An 11,386-nucleotide genomic window follows, 5' to 3' on the forward strand; every position below is an offset into this window, starting at 1 on the left:
TGAATAGTAGTTAATCCAACAGGTAGATCTGGTATATAGACTGGTGGTGGTGGTGGTGGTGGTGAATAGTAGTTAATCCAACAGGTAGATCTGGTATATAGACGGGTGGTGGTGGTGGTGGTGGTGGTGAATAGTAGTTAATCCAACAGGTAGATCTGGTATATAGACGGTGGTGGTGGTGGTGGTGGTGGTGAATAGTAGTTAATCCAACAGGTAGATCTGGTATATAGACGTGGTGGTGGTGGTGGTGGTGGTGAATAGTAGTTAATCCAGCAGGTAGATCTGGTATATAGACGTGGTGGTGGTGGTGGTGGTGGTGGTGAATAGTAGTTAATCCAACAGGTAGATCTGGTATATAGACGTGGTGGTGGTGGTGGTGGTGGTGAATAGTAGTTAATCCAACAGGTAGATCTGGTATATAGACGTGGTGGTGGTGGTGGTGGTGGTGAATAGTAGTTAATCCAACAGGTAGATCTGGTATATAGACGTGGTGGTGGTGGTGGTGGTGGTGAATAGTAGTTAATCCAACAGGTAGATCTGGTATATAGACGTGGTGGTGGTGGTGGTGGTGGTGAATAGTAGTTAATCCAACAGGTAGATCTGGTATATAGACGTGGTGGTGGTGGTGGTGGTGGTGGTGAATAGTAGTTAATCCAACAGGTAGATCTGGTATATAGACGTGGTGGTGGTGGTGGTGGTGGTGAATAGTAGTTAATCCAACAGGTAGATCTGGTATATAGACGTGGTGGTGGTGGTGGTGGTGGTGAATAGTAGTTAATCCAACAGGTAGATCTGGTATATAGACGTGGTGGTGGTGGTGGTGGTGGTGAATAGTAGTTAATCCAACAGGTAGATCTGGTATATAGACGTGGTGGTGGTGATGGTGGTGAATAGTAGTTAATCCAACAGGTAGATCTGGTATATAGACGTGGTGGTGGTGAATAGTAGTTAATCCAACAGGTAGATCTGGTATATAGACGTGGTGGTGGTGGTGGTGGTGAATAGTAGTTAATCCAACAGGTAGATCTGGTATATAGACGTGGTGGTGGTGGTGGTGGTGGTGGTGAATAGTAGTTAATCCAACAGGTAGATCTGGTATATAGACGTGGTGGTGGTGGTGGTGGTGGTGGTGAATAGTAGTTAATCCAACAGGTAGATCTGGTATATAGACGTGGTGGTGGTGGTGGTGGTGGTGGTGAATAGTAGTTAATCCAACAGGTAGATCTGGTATATAGACGTGGTGGTGGTGGTGGTGGTGGTGAATAGTAGTTAATCCAACAGGTAGATCTGGTATATAGACGTGGTGGTGGTGGTGAATAGTAGTTAATCCAACAGGTAGATCTGGTATATAGACGTGGTGGTGGTGGTGAATAGTAGTTAATCCAACAGGTAGATCTGGTATATAGACGTGGTGGTGGTGGTGGTGGTGAATAGTAGTTAATCCAACAGGTAGATCTGGTATATAGACGTGGTGGTGGTGGTGGTGGTGAATAGTAGTTAATCCAACAGGTAGATCTGGTATATAGACGTGGTGGTGGTGGTGGTGGTGGTGGTGGTGAATAGTAGTTAATCCAACAGGTAGATCTGGTATATAGACGTGGTGGTGGTGGTGGTGGTGGTGGTGGTGGTGAATAGTAGTTAATCCAACAGGTAGATCTGGTATATAGACGTTGGTGGTGGTGGTGGTGGTGGTGAATAGTAGTTAATCCAGCAGGTAGATCTGGTATATAGACGTGGTGGTGGTGGTGGTGAATAGTAGTTAATCCAACAGGTAGATCTGGTATATAGACGTGGTGGTGGTGGTGGTGGTGGTGAATAGTAGTTAATCCAACAGGTAGATCTGGTATATAGACGTGGTGGTGGTGGTGGTGGTGAATAGTAGTTAATCCAACAGGTAGATCTGGTATATAGACGTGGTGGTGGTGGTGGTGGTGGTGGTGAATAGTAGTTAATCCAACAGGTAGATCTGGTATATAGACGTGGTGGTGGTGGTGGTGGTGGTGAATAGTAGTTAATCCAACAGGTAGATCTGGTATATAGACGTGGTGGTGGTGGTGGTGGTGGTGAATAGTAGTTAATCCAACAGGTAGATCTGGTATATAGACGTGGTGGTGGTGGTGGTGGTGGTGAATAGTAGTTAATCCAACAGGTAGATCTGGTATATAGACGTGGTGGTGGTGGTGGTGGTGGTGGTGAATAGTAGTTAATCCAGCAGGTAGATCTGGTATATAGACGTGGTGGTGGTGGTGGTGGTGGTGGTGGTGGTGAATAGTAGTTAATCCAACAGGTAGATCTGGTATATAGACGTGGTGGTGGTGGTGGTGGTGGTGAATAGTAGTTAATCCAACAGGTAGATCTGGTATATAGACGTGGTGGTGGTGGTGGTGGTGGTGAATAGTAGTTAATCCAACAGGTAGATCTGGTATATAGACGGTGGTGGTGGTGGTGGTGGTGAATAGTAGTTAATCCAACAGGTAGATCTGGTATATAGACGGTGGTGGTGGTGGTGGTGGTGAATAGTAGTTAATCCAACAGGTAGATCTGGTATATAGACGTGGTGGTGGTGGTGGTGGTGGTGAATAGTAGTTAATCCAACAGGTAGATCTGGTATATAGACGTGGTGGTGGTGGTGGTGGTGGTGGTGGTGAATAGTAGTTAATCCAACAGGTAGATCTGGTATATAGACGTGGTGGTGGTGGTGGTGGTGGTGAATAGTAGTTAATCCAACAGGTAGATCTGGTATATAGACGTGGTGGTGGTGGTGGTGGTGGTGAATAGTAGTTAATCCAACAGGTAGATCTGGTATATAGACGTGGTGGTGGTGGTGGTGGTGAATAGTAGTTAATCCAACAGGTAGATCTGGTATATAGACGTGGTGGTGGTGGTGGTGGTGGTGAATAGTAGTTAATCCAACAGGTAGATCTGGTATATAGACGTGGTGGTGGTGGTGGTGGTGGTGAATAGTAGTTAATCCAACAGGTAGATCTGGTATATAGACGTGGTGGTGGTGGTGGTGGTGAATAGTAGTTAATCCAACAGGTAGATCTGGTATATAGACGTGGTGGTGGTGGTGGTGGTGGTGGTGAATAGTAGTTAATCCAACAGGTAGATCTGGTATATAGACGTGGTGGTGGTGGTGGTGGTGGTGGTGAATAGTAGTTAATCCAACAGGTAGATCTGGTATATAGACGTGGTGGTGGTGGTGGTGGTGGTGAATAGTAGTTAATCCAACAGGTAGATCTGGTATATAGACGTGGTGGTGGTGGTGGTGGTGGTGAATAGTAGTTAATCCAACAGGTAGATCTGGTATATAGACGTGGTGGTGGTGGTGGTGGTGGTGGTGAATAGTAGTTAATCCAACAGGTAGATCTGGTATATAGACGTGGTGGTGGTGGTGGTGGTGAATAGTAGTTAATCCAACAGGTAGATCTGGTATATAGACGTGGTGGTGGTGGTGGTGGTGGTGGTGAATAGTAGTTAATCCAACAGGTAGATCTGGTATATAGACGTGGTGGTGGTGGTGGTGGTGGTGGTGGTGAATAGTAGTTAATCCAACAGGTAGATCTGGTATATATAGCTGTGTGCTGTATTCCTTGACTATGCTGTGTGTATATATAGCTCTGTGCTGTATTCCTTGACTACGCTGTGTGTATATATAGCTGTGTGCTGTGTGTATATATAGCTGTGTGTATATATAGCTGTGTGCTGTGTGTATATATAGCTGTGTGCTGTATTCCTTGACTACGCTGTGTGTATATATAGCTGTGTGCTGTATTCCTTGACTATGCTGTGTGTATATATAGCTGTGTGCTGTATTCCTTGACTACGCTGTGTTAGATATGGATCTCCAGGGGTGGAGTTTACAGGACTACACAGAGACACTGCAGCCGTTTCGCAGATGCACTTCCTCCAAGGACAGGTAAGACTGTTAGGTCACTTCCTGTAGGACGGGTAAGACTGTTAGGTCACTTCCTCCAAGGACGGGTAAGACTGTTAGGTCACTTCCTCCAAGGACGGGTAAGACTGTTAGGTCACTTCCTCCAAGGACGGGTAAGACTGTTAGGTCACTTCCTCCAAGGACAGGTAAGACTGTTAGGTCACTTCCTCCAAGGACGGGTAAGACTGTTAGGTCACTTCCTCCAAGGATGGGTAAGACTGTTAGGTCACTTCCTCCAAGGACAGGTAAGACTGTTAGGTCACTTCCTGTCGGACGGGTAAGACTGTTAGGTCACTTCCTCCAAGGACGGGTAAGACTGTTAGGTCACTTCCTCCAAGGACGGGTAAGACTGTTAGGTCACTTCCTCCAAGGACGGGTAAGACTGTTAGGTCACTTCCTCCAAGGACGGGTAAGACTGTTAGGTCACTTCCTCCAAGGACGGGTAAGACTGTTAGGTCACTTCCTCCAAGGACGGGTAAGACTGTTAGGTCACTTCCTCCAAGGACGGGTAAGACTGTTAGGTCACTTCCTCCAAGGACGGGTAAGACTGTTAGGTCACTTCCTCCAAGGACAGGTAAGACTGTTAGGTCACTTCCTCCAAGGACGGGTAAGACTGTTAGCTCACTTCCTGTAGGACGGGTAAGACTGTTAGGTCACTTCCTCCAAGGACGGGTAAGACTGTTAGGTCACTTCCTCCAAGGACGGGTAAGACTGTTAGGTCACTTCCTGTAGGACGGGTAAGACTGTTAGGTCACTTCCTGTAGGACGGGTAAGACTGTTAGGTCACTTCCTGTAGGACGGGTAAGACTGTTAGGTCACTTCCTGTAGGACGGGTAAGACTGTTAGGTCACTTCCTGTTGGACTGGTAAGACTGTTAGGTCACTTCCTCCAAGGATGGGTAAGACTGTTAGGTCACTTCCTCCAAGGATGGGTAAGACTGTTAGGTCACTTCCTCCAAGGATGGGTAAGACTGTTAGGTCACTTCCTCCAAGGACGGGTAAGACTGTTAGGTCACTTCCTCCAAGGACGGGTAAGACTGTTAGCTCACTTCCTGTAGGACGGGTAAGACTGTTAGGTCACTTCATCCAAGGACGGGTAAGACTGTTAGGTCACTTCCTGTACAGATATGCTAAGACGAGGAGGTCCTTGGTGACAGTTTTGTTCCCATTTGAGAGATCAGGGTTTTCTCCAGTATTTCAGCCAGTATTTAGGTCAGGAATGGGCCTCTAGCGGTCGGCACGCTGCCCCGAGTTCCTCTGTGGACGTTGGAGAACCTTCCAGAAGGATAACCATTTTTACTAGGCCCGCGGATCAATTTTACTTCGAAACAAAACGTTCTCTCCGCCTCCAGGACAGGGACCAGTAAAATGTTTTGTCCTCGAGGTGGGAGGGGCCCAACCAGGACGGGGACCAGTAAAATGTTTTGTCCTCGAGGTGGGAGGGGCCCAACCAGGACGGGGGCCAGTAAAATGTTTTGTCCTCGAGGTGGGAGGGGCCCAACCAGGACGGGGACCAGTAAAATGTTTTGTCCTCGAGGTGGGAGGGGCCCAACCAGGACGGGGACCAGTAAAATGTTTTGTCCTCGAGGTGGGAGGGGCCCAACCAGGACGGGGACCAGTAAAATGTTTTGTCCTCGAGGTGGGAGGGGCCCAACCAGGACGGGGGCCAGTAAAATGTTTTGTCCTCGAGGTGGGAGGGGCCCAATCAGGACGGGGGCCAGTAAAATGTTTTGTCCTCGAGGTGGGAGGGGCCCAACCAGGACGGGGACCAGTAAAATGTTTTGTCCTCGAGGTGGGAGGGGCCCAAACAAATCTTAATGCTTAATGCTTAATGCCTCCAAAAGGCTACTGCCAAGGCAGCAGCTACTCTTCCTGGGGTTTATTATGGATCCCCGTTAGTTCCTGTTGCCAAGGCAGCAGCTACTCTTCCTGGGGTTTGTTATGGATCCCCGTTAGTTCCTGTTGCCAAGGCAGCAGCTACTCTTCCTGGGGTTTATTATGGATCCCCATTAGTTCCTGTTGCCAAGGCAGCAGCTACTCTTCCTGGGGTTTATTATGGATCCCCATTAGTTCCTGTTGCCAAGGCAGCAGCTACTCTTCCTGGGGTTTATTATGGATCCCCATTAGTTCCTGCCAAGGCAGCAGCTACTCTTCCTGGGGTTTATTATGGATCCCCATTAGTTCCTGTTGCCAAGGCAGCAGCTACTCTTCCTGGGGTTTATTATGGATCCCCGTTAGTTCCTGTTGCCAAGGCAGCAGCTACTCTTCCTGGGGTTTATTATGGATCCCCATTAGTTCCTGTTGCCAAGGCAGCAGCTACTCTTCCTGGGGTTTATTATGGATCCCCGTTAGTTCCTGTTGCCAAGGCAGCAGCTACTCTTCCTGGGGTTTATTATGGATCCCCGTTAGTTCCTGTTGCCAAGGCAGCAGCTACTCTTCCTGGGGTTTATTATGGATCCCCATTAGTTCCTGCCCAAGGCAGCAGCTACTCTTCCTGGGGTTTATTATGGATCCCCATTAGTTCCTGCCAAGGCAGCAGCTACTCTTCCTGGGGTTTATTATGGATCCCCATTAGTTCCTGTTGCCAAGGCAGCAGCTACTCTTCCTGGGGTTTATTATGGATCCCCATTAGTTCCTGCCAAGGCAGCAGCTACTCTTCCTGGGGTTTATTATGAATCCCCATTAGTTCCTGCCAAGGCAGCAGCTACTCTTCCTGGGGTTTATTATGGATCCCCATTAGTTCCTGCCCAAGGCAGCAGCTACTCTTCCTGGGGTTTATTATGGATCCCCGTTAGTTCCTGCCAAGGCAGCAGCTACTCTTCCTGGGGTTTATTATGGATCCCCGTTAGTTCCTGCCAAGGCAGCAGCTACTCTTCCTGGGGTTTATTATGGATCCCCGTTAGTTCCTGCCAAGGCAGCAGCTACTCTTCCTGGGGTTTATTATGGATCCCCTTTAGTTCCTGCCAAGGCAGCAGCTACTCTTCCTGGGGTTTATTATGGATCGCCATTAGTTCCTGTCAAGGCAGCTGCTACTCTTCCTGGGGTTTATTATATATCCCCGTTAGTTCCTGCCAAGACAGCGGCTACTCTTCCTGGGGTTTATTATGGATCCCCATTAGTTCCTGCCAAGGCAGCAGCTACTCTTCCTGGGGTTTATTATGGATCCCCATTAGTTCCTGCAAAGGCAGCAGCTACTCTTCCTGGGGTTTATTATGGATCCCCGTTAGTTCCTGCCAAGGCAGCAGCTACTCTTCCTGGGGTTTATTATGGATCCCCGTTAGTTCCTGCCAAGGCAGCAGCTACTCTTCCTGGGGTTTATTATGGATCCCCATTAGTTCCTGCCAAGGCAGCAGCTATTCTTCCTGGGGTTTATTATGGATCCCCATTAGTTCCTGCCAAGGCAGCAGCTACTCTTCCGGGGGTTTATTATGGATCCCCATTAGTTCCTGCCAAGGCAGCAGCTACTCTTCCTGGGGTTTATTATGGATCCCCGTTAGTTCCTGCCAAGGCAGCAGCTACTCTTCCTGGGGTTTATTATGGATCCCCATTAGTTCCTGCCAAGGCAGCAGCTACTCTTCCTGGGGTTTATTATGGATCCCCATTAGTTCCTGCCAAGGCAGCAGCTACTCTTCCTGGGGTTTATTATGGATCCCCATTAGTTCCTGCCAAGGCAGCAGCTACTCTTCCTGGGGTTTATTATGGATCCCCATTAGTTCCTGTTGCCAAGGCAGCAGCTACTCTTCCTGGGGTTTATTATGGATCCCCTTTAGTTCCTGCCAAGGCAGCAGCTACTCTTCCTGGGGTTTATTATGGATCCCCGTTAGTTCCTGCCAAGGCAGCAGCTACTCTTCCTGGGGTTTATTATGGATCCCCGTTAGTTCCTGCCAAGGCAGCAGCTACTCTTCCTGGGGTTTATTATGGATCCCCATTAGTTCCTGCCAAGGCAGCAGCTACTCTTCCTGGGGTTTATTATGGATCCCCATTAGTTCCTGCCAAGGCAGCAGCTACTCTTCCTGGGGTTTATTATGGATCCCCATTAGTTCCTGCCAAGTCAGCAGCTACTCTTCCTGAGGTTTATTATGGATCCCCGTTAGTTCCTGCCAAGGCAGCAGATACTCTTCCTGAGGTTTATTATGGATCCCCGTTAGTTCCTGCCAAGGCAGCAGCTACTCTTCCTGGGGTTTATTATGGATCCCCGTTAGTTCCTGCCAAGGCAGCAGCTACTCTTCCTGGGGTTTATTATGGATCCCCGTTAGTTCCTGCCAAGGCAGCAGCTACTCTTCCTGGGGTTTATTATGGATCCCCATTAGTTCCTGCCAAGGCAGCAGCTACTCTTCCTGGGGTTTATTATGGATCCCCAATAGTTCCTGCCAAGGCAGCAGCTACTCTTCCTGGGGTTTATTATGGATCCCCATTAGTTCCTGTTGCCAAGGCAGCAGCTACTCTTCCTGGGGTTTATTATGGATCCCCATTAGTTCCTGCCAAGGCAGCAGCTACTCTTCCTGGGGTTTATTATGGATCCCCGTTAGTTCCTGCCAAGGCAGCAGCTACTCTTCCTGGGGTTTATTATGGATCCCCATTAGTTCCTGGGGTTTATTATGGATCCCCATTAGTTCCTGCCAAGGCAGCAGCTACTCTTCCGGGGGTTTATTATGGATCCCCATTAGTTCCTGCCAAGGCAGCAGCTACTCTTCCTGGGGTTTATTATGGATCCCCGTTAGTTCCTGCCAAGGCAGCAGCTACTCTTCCTGGGGTTTATTATGGATCCCCATTAGTTCCTGCCAAGGCAGCAGCTACTCTTCCTGGGGTTTATTATGGATCCCCATTAGTTCCTGCCAAGGCAGCAGCTACTCTTCCTGGGGTTTATTATGGATCCCCATTAGTTCCTGCCAAGGCAGCAGCTACTCTTCCTGGGGTTTATTATGGATCCCCATTAGTTCCTGTTGCCAAGGCAGCAGCTACTCTTCCTGGGGTTTATTATGGATCCCCTTTAGTTCCTGCCAAGGCAGCAGCTACTCTTCCTGGGGTTTATTATGGATCCCCCGTTAGTTCCTGCCAAGGCAGCAGCTACTCTTCCTGGGGTTTATTATGGATCCCCATTAGTTCCTGCCAAGGCAGCAGCTACTCTTCCTGGGGTTTATTATGGATCCCCATTAGTTCCTGCCAAGGCAGCAGCTACTCTTCCTGGGGTTTATTATGGATCCCCATTAGTTCCTGCCAAGTCAGCAGCTACTCTTCCTGAGGTTTATTATGGATCCCCGTTAGTTCCTGCCAAGGCAGCAGCTACTCTTCCTGAGGTTTATTATGGATCCCCGTTAGTTCCTGCCAAGGCAGCAGCTACTCTTCCTGGGGTTTATTATGGATCCCCGTTAGTTCCTGCCAAGGCAGCAGCTACTCTTCCTGGGGTTTATTATGGATCCCCGTTAGTTCCTGCCAAGGCAGCAGCTACTCTTCCTGGGGTTTATTATGGATCCCCATTAGTTCCTGCCAAGGCAGCAGCTACTCTTCCTGGGGTTTATTATGGATCCCCAATAGTTCCTGCCAAGGCAGCAGCTACTCTTCCTGGGGTTTATTATGGATCCCCATTAGTTCCTTTTGCCAAGGCAGCAGCTACTCTTCCTGGGGTTTATTATGGATCCCCATTAGTTCCTGCCAAGGCAGCAGCTACTCTTCCTGGGGTTTATTATGGATCCCCATTAGTTCCTGCCAAGGCAGCAGCTACTCTTCCTGGGGTTTATTATGGATCCCCGTTAGTTCCTGTTGCCAAGGCAGCAGCTACTCTTCCTGGGGTTTATTATGGATCCCCGTTAGTTCCTGTTGCCAAGGCAGCAGCTACTCTTCCTGGGGTTTATTATGGATCCCCGTTAGTTCCTGTTGCCAAGGCAGCAGCTACTCTTCCTGGGGTTTATTATGGATCCCCATTAGTTCCTGCCCAAGGCAGCAGCTACTCTTCCTGGGGTTTATTATGGATCCCCATTAGTTCCTGCCAAGGCAGCAGCTACTCTTCCTGGGGTTTATTATGGATCCCCATTAGTTCCTGTTGCCAAGGCAGCAGCTACTCTTCCTGGGGTTTATTATGGATCCCCATTAGTTCCTGCCAAGGCAGCAGCTACTCTTCCTGGGGTTTATTATGAATCCCCATTAGTTCCTGCCAAGGCAGCAGCTACTCTTCCTGGGGTTTATTATGGATCCCCATTAGTTCCTGCCCAAGGCAGCAGCTACTCTTCCTGGGGTTTATTATGGATCCCCGTTAGTTCCTGCCAAGGCAGCAGCTACTCTTCCTGGGGTTTATTATGGATCCCCGTTAGTTCCTGCCAAGGCAGCAGCTACTCTTCCTGGGGTTTATTATGGATCCCCCGTTAGTTCCTGCCAAGGCAGCAGCTACTCTTCCTGGGGGTTTATTATGGATCCCCTTTAGTTCCTGCCAAGGCAGCAGCTACTCTTCCTGGGGTTTATTATGGATCGCCATTAGTTCCTGTCAAGGCAGCTGCTACTCTTCCTGGGGTTTATTATATATCCCCGTTAGTTCCTGCCAAGACAGCGGCTACTCTTCCTGGGGTTTATTATGGATCCCCATTAGTTCCTGCCAAGGCAGCAGCTACTCTTCCTGGGGTTTATTATGGATCCCCATTAGTTCCTGCAAAGGCAGCAGCTACTCTTCCTGGGGTTTATTATGGATCCCCGTTAGTTCCTGCCAAGGCAGCAGCTACTCTTCCTGGGGTTTATTATGGATCCCCATTAGTTCCTGCCAAGGCAGCAGCTACTCTTCCTGGGGTTTATTATGGATCCCCATTAGTTCCTGCCAAGTCAGCAGCTACTCTTCCTGAGGTTTATTATGGATCCCCGTTAGTTCCTGCCAAGGCAGCAGCTACTCTTCCTGAGGTTTATTATGGATCCCCGTTAGTTCCTGCCAAGGCAGCAGCTACTCTTCCTGGGGTTTATTATGGATCCCCGTTAGTTCCTGCCAAGGCAGCAGCTACTCTTCCTGGGGTTTATTATGGATCCCCGTTAGTTCCTGCCAAGGCAGCAGCTACTCTTCCTGGGGTTTATTATGGATCCCCATTAGTTCCTGCCAAGGCAGCAGCTACTCTTCCTGGGGTTTATTATGGATCCCCAATAGTTCCTGCCAAGGCAGCAGCTACTCTTCCTGGGGTTTATTATGGATCCCCATTAGTTCCTGTTGCCAAGGCAGCAGCTACTCTTCCTGGGGTTTATTATGGATCCCCATTAGTTCCTGCCAAGGCAGCAGCTACTCTTCCTGGGGTTTATTATGGATCCCCCGTTAGTTCCTGCCAAGGCAGCAGCTACTCTTCCTGGGGTTTATTATGGATCCCCATTAGTTCCTGCCAAGGCAGCAGCTACTCTTCCTGGGGTTTATTATGGATCCCCATTAGTTCCTGTCAAGGCAGCTGCTACTCTTCCTGGGGTTTATTATATATCCCCGTTAGTT

The 11,386-nt window shown here is 48.9% G+C and overlaps 1 pseudogene; it reads left to right on the plus strand.

Moving 5' to 3' along the window:
- Nucleotides 1–11,386, plus strand: part of LOC123732762 (lethal(2) giant larvae protein homolog 1-like) — an 81,717-nt pseudogene that overhangs the window by 17,379 nt on the left and 52,952 nt on the right.

This window comes from Salmo salar, unplaced genomic scaffold, assembly GCF_905237065.1.
Source record: "Salmo salar unplaced genomic scaffold, Ssal_v3.1, whole genome shotgun sequence".
NCBI classification, from domain to species: domain Eukaryota; kingdom Metazoa; phylum Chordata; class Actinopteri; order Salmoniformes; family Salmonidae; genus Salmo; species Salmo salar.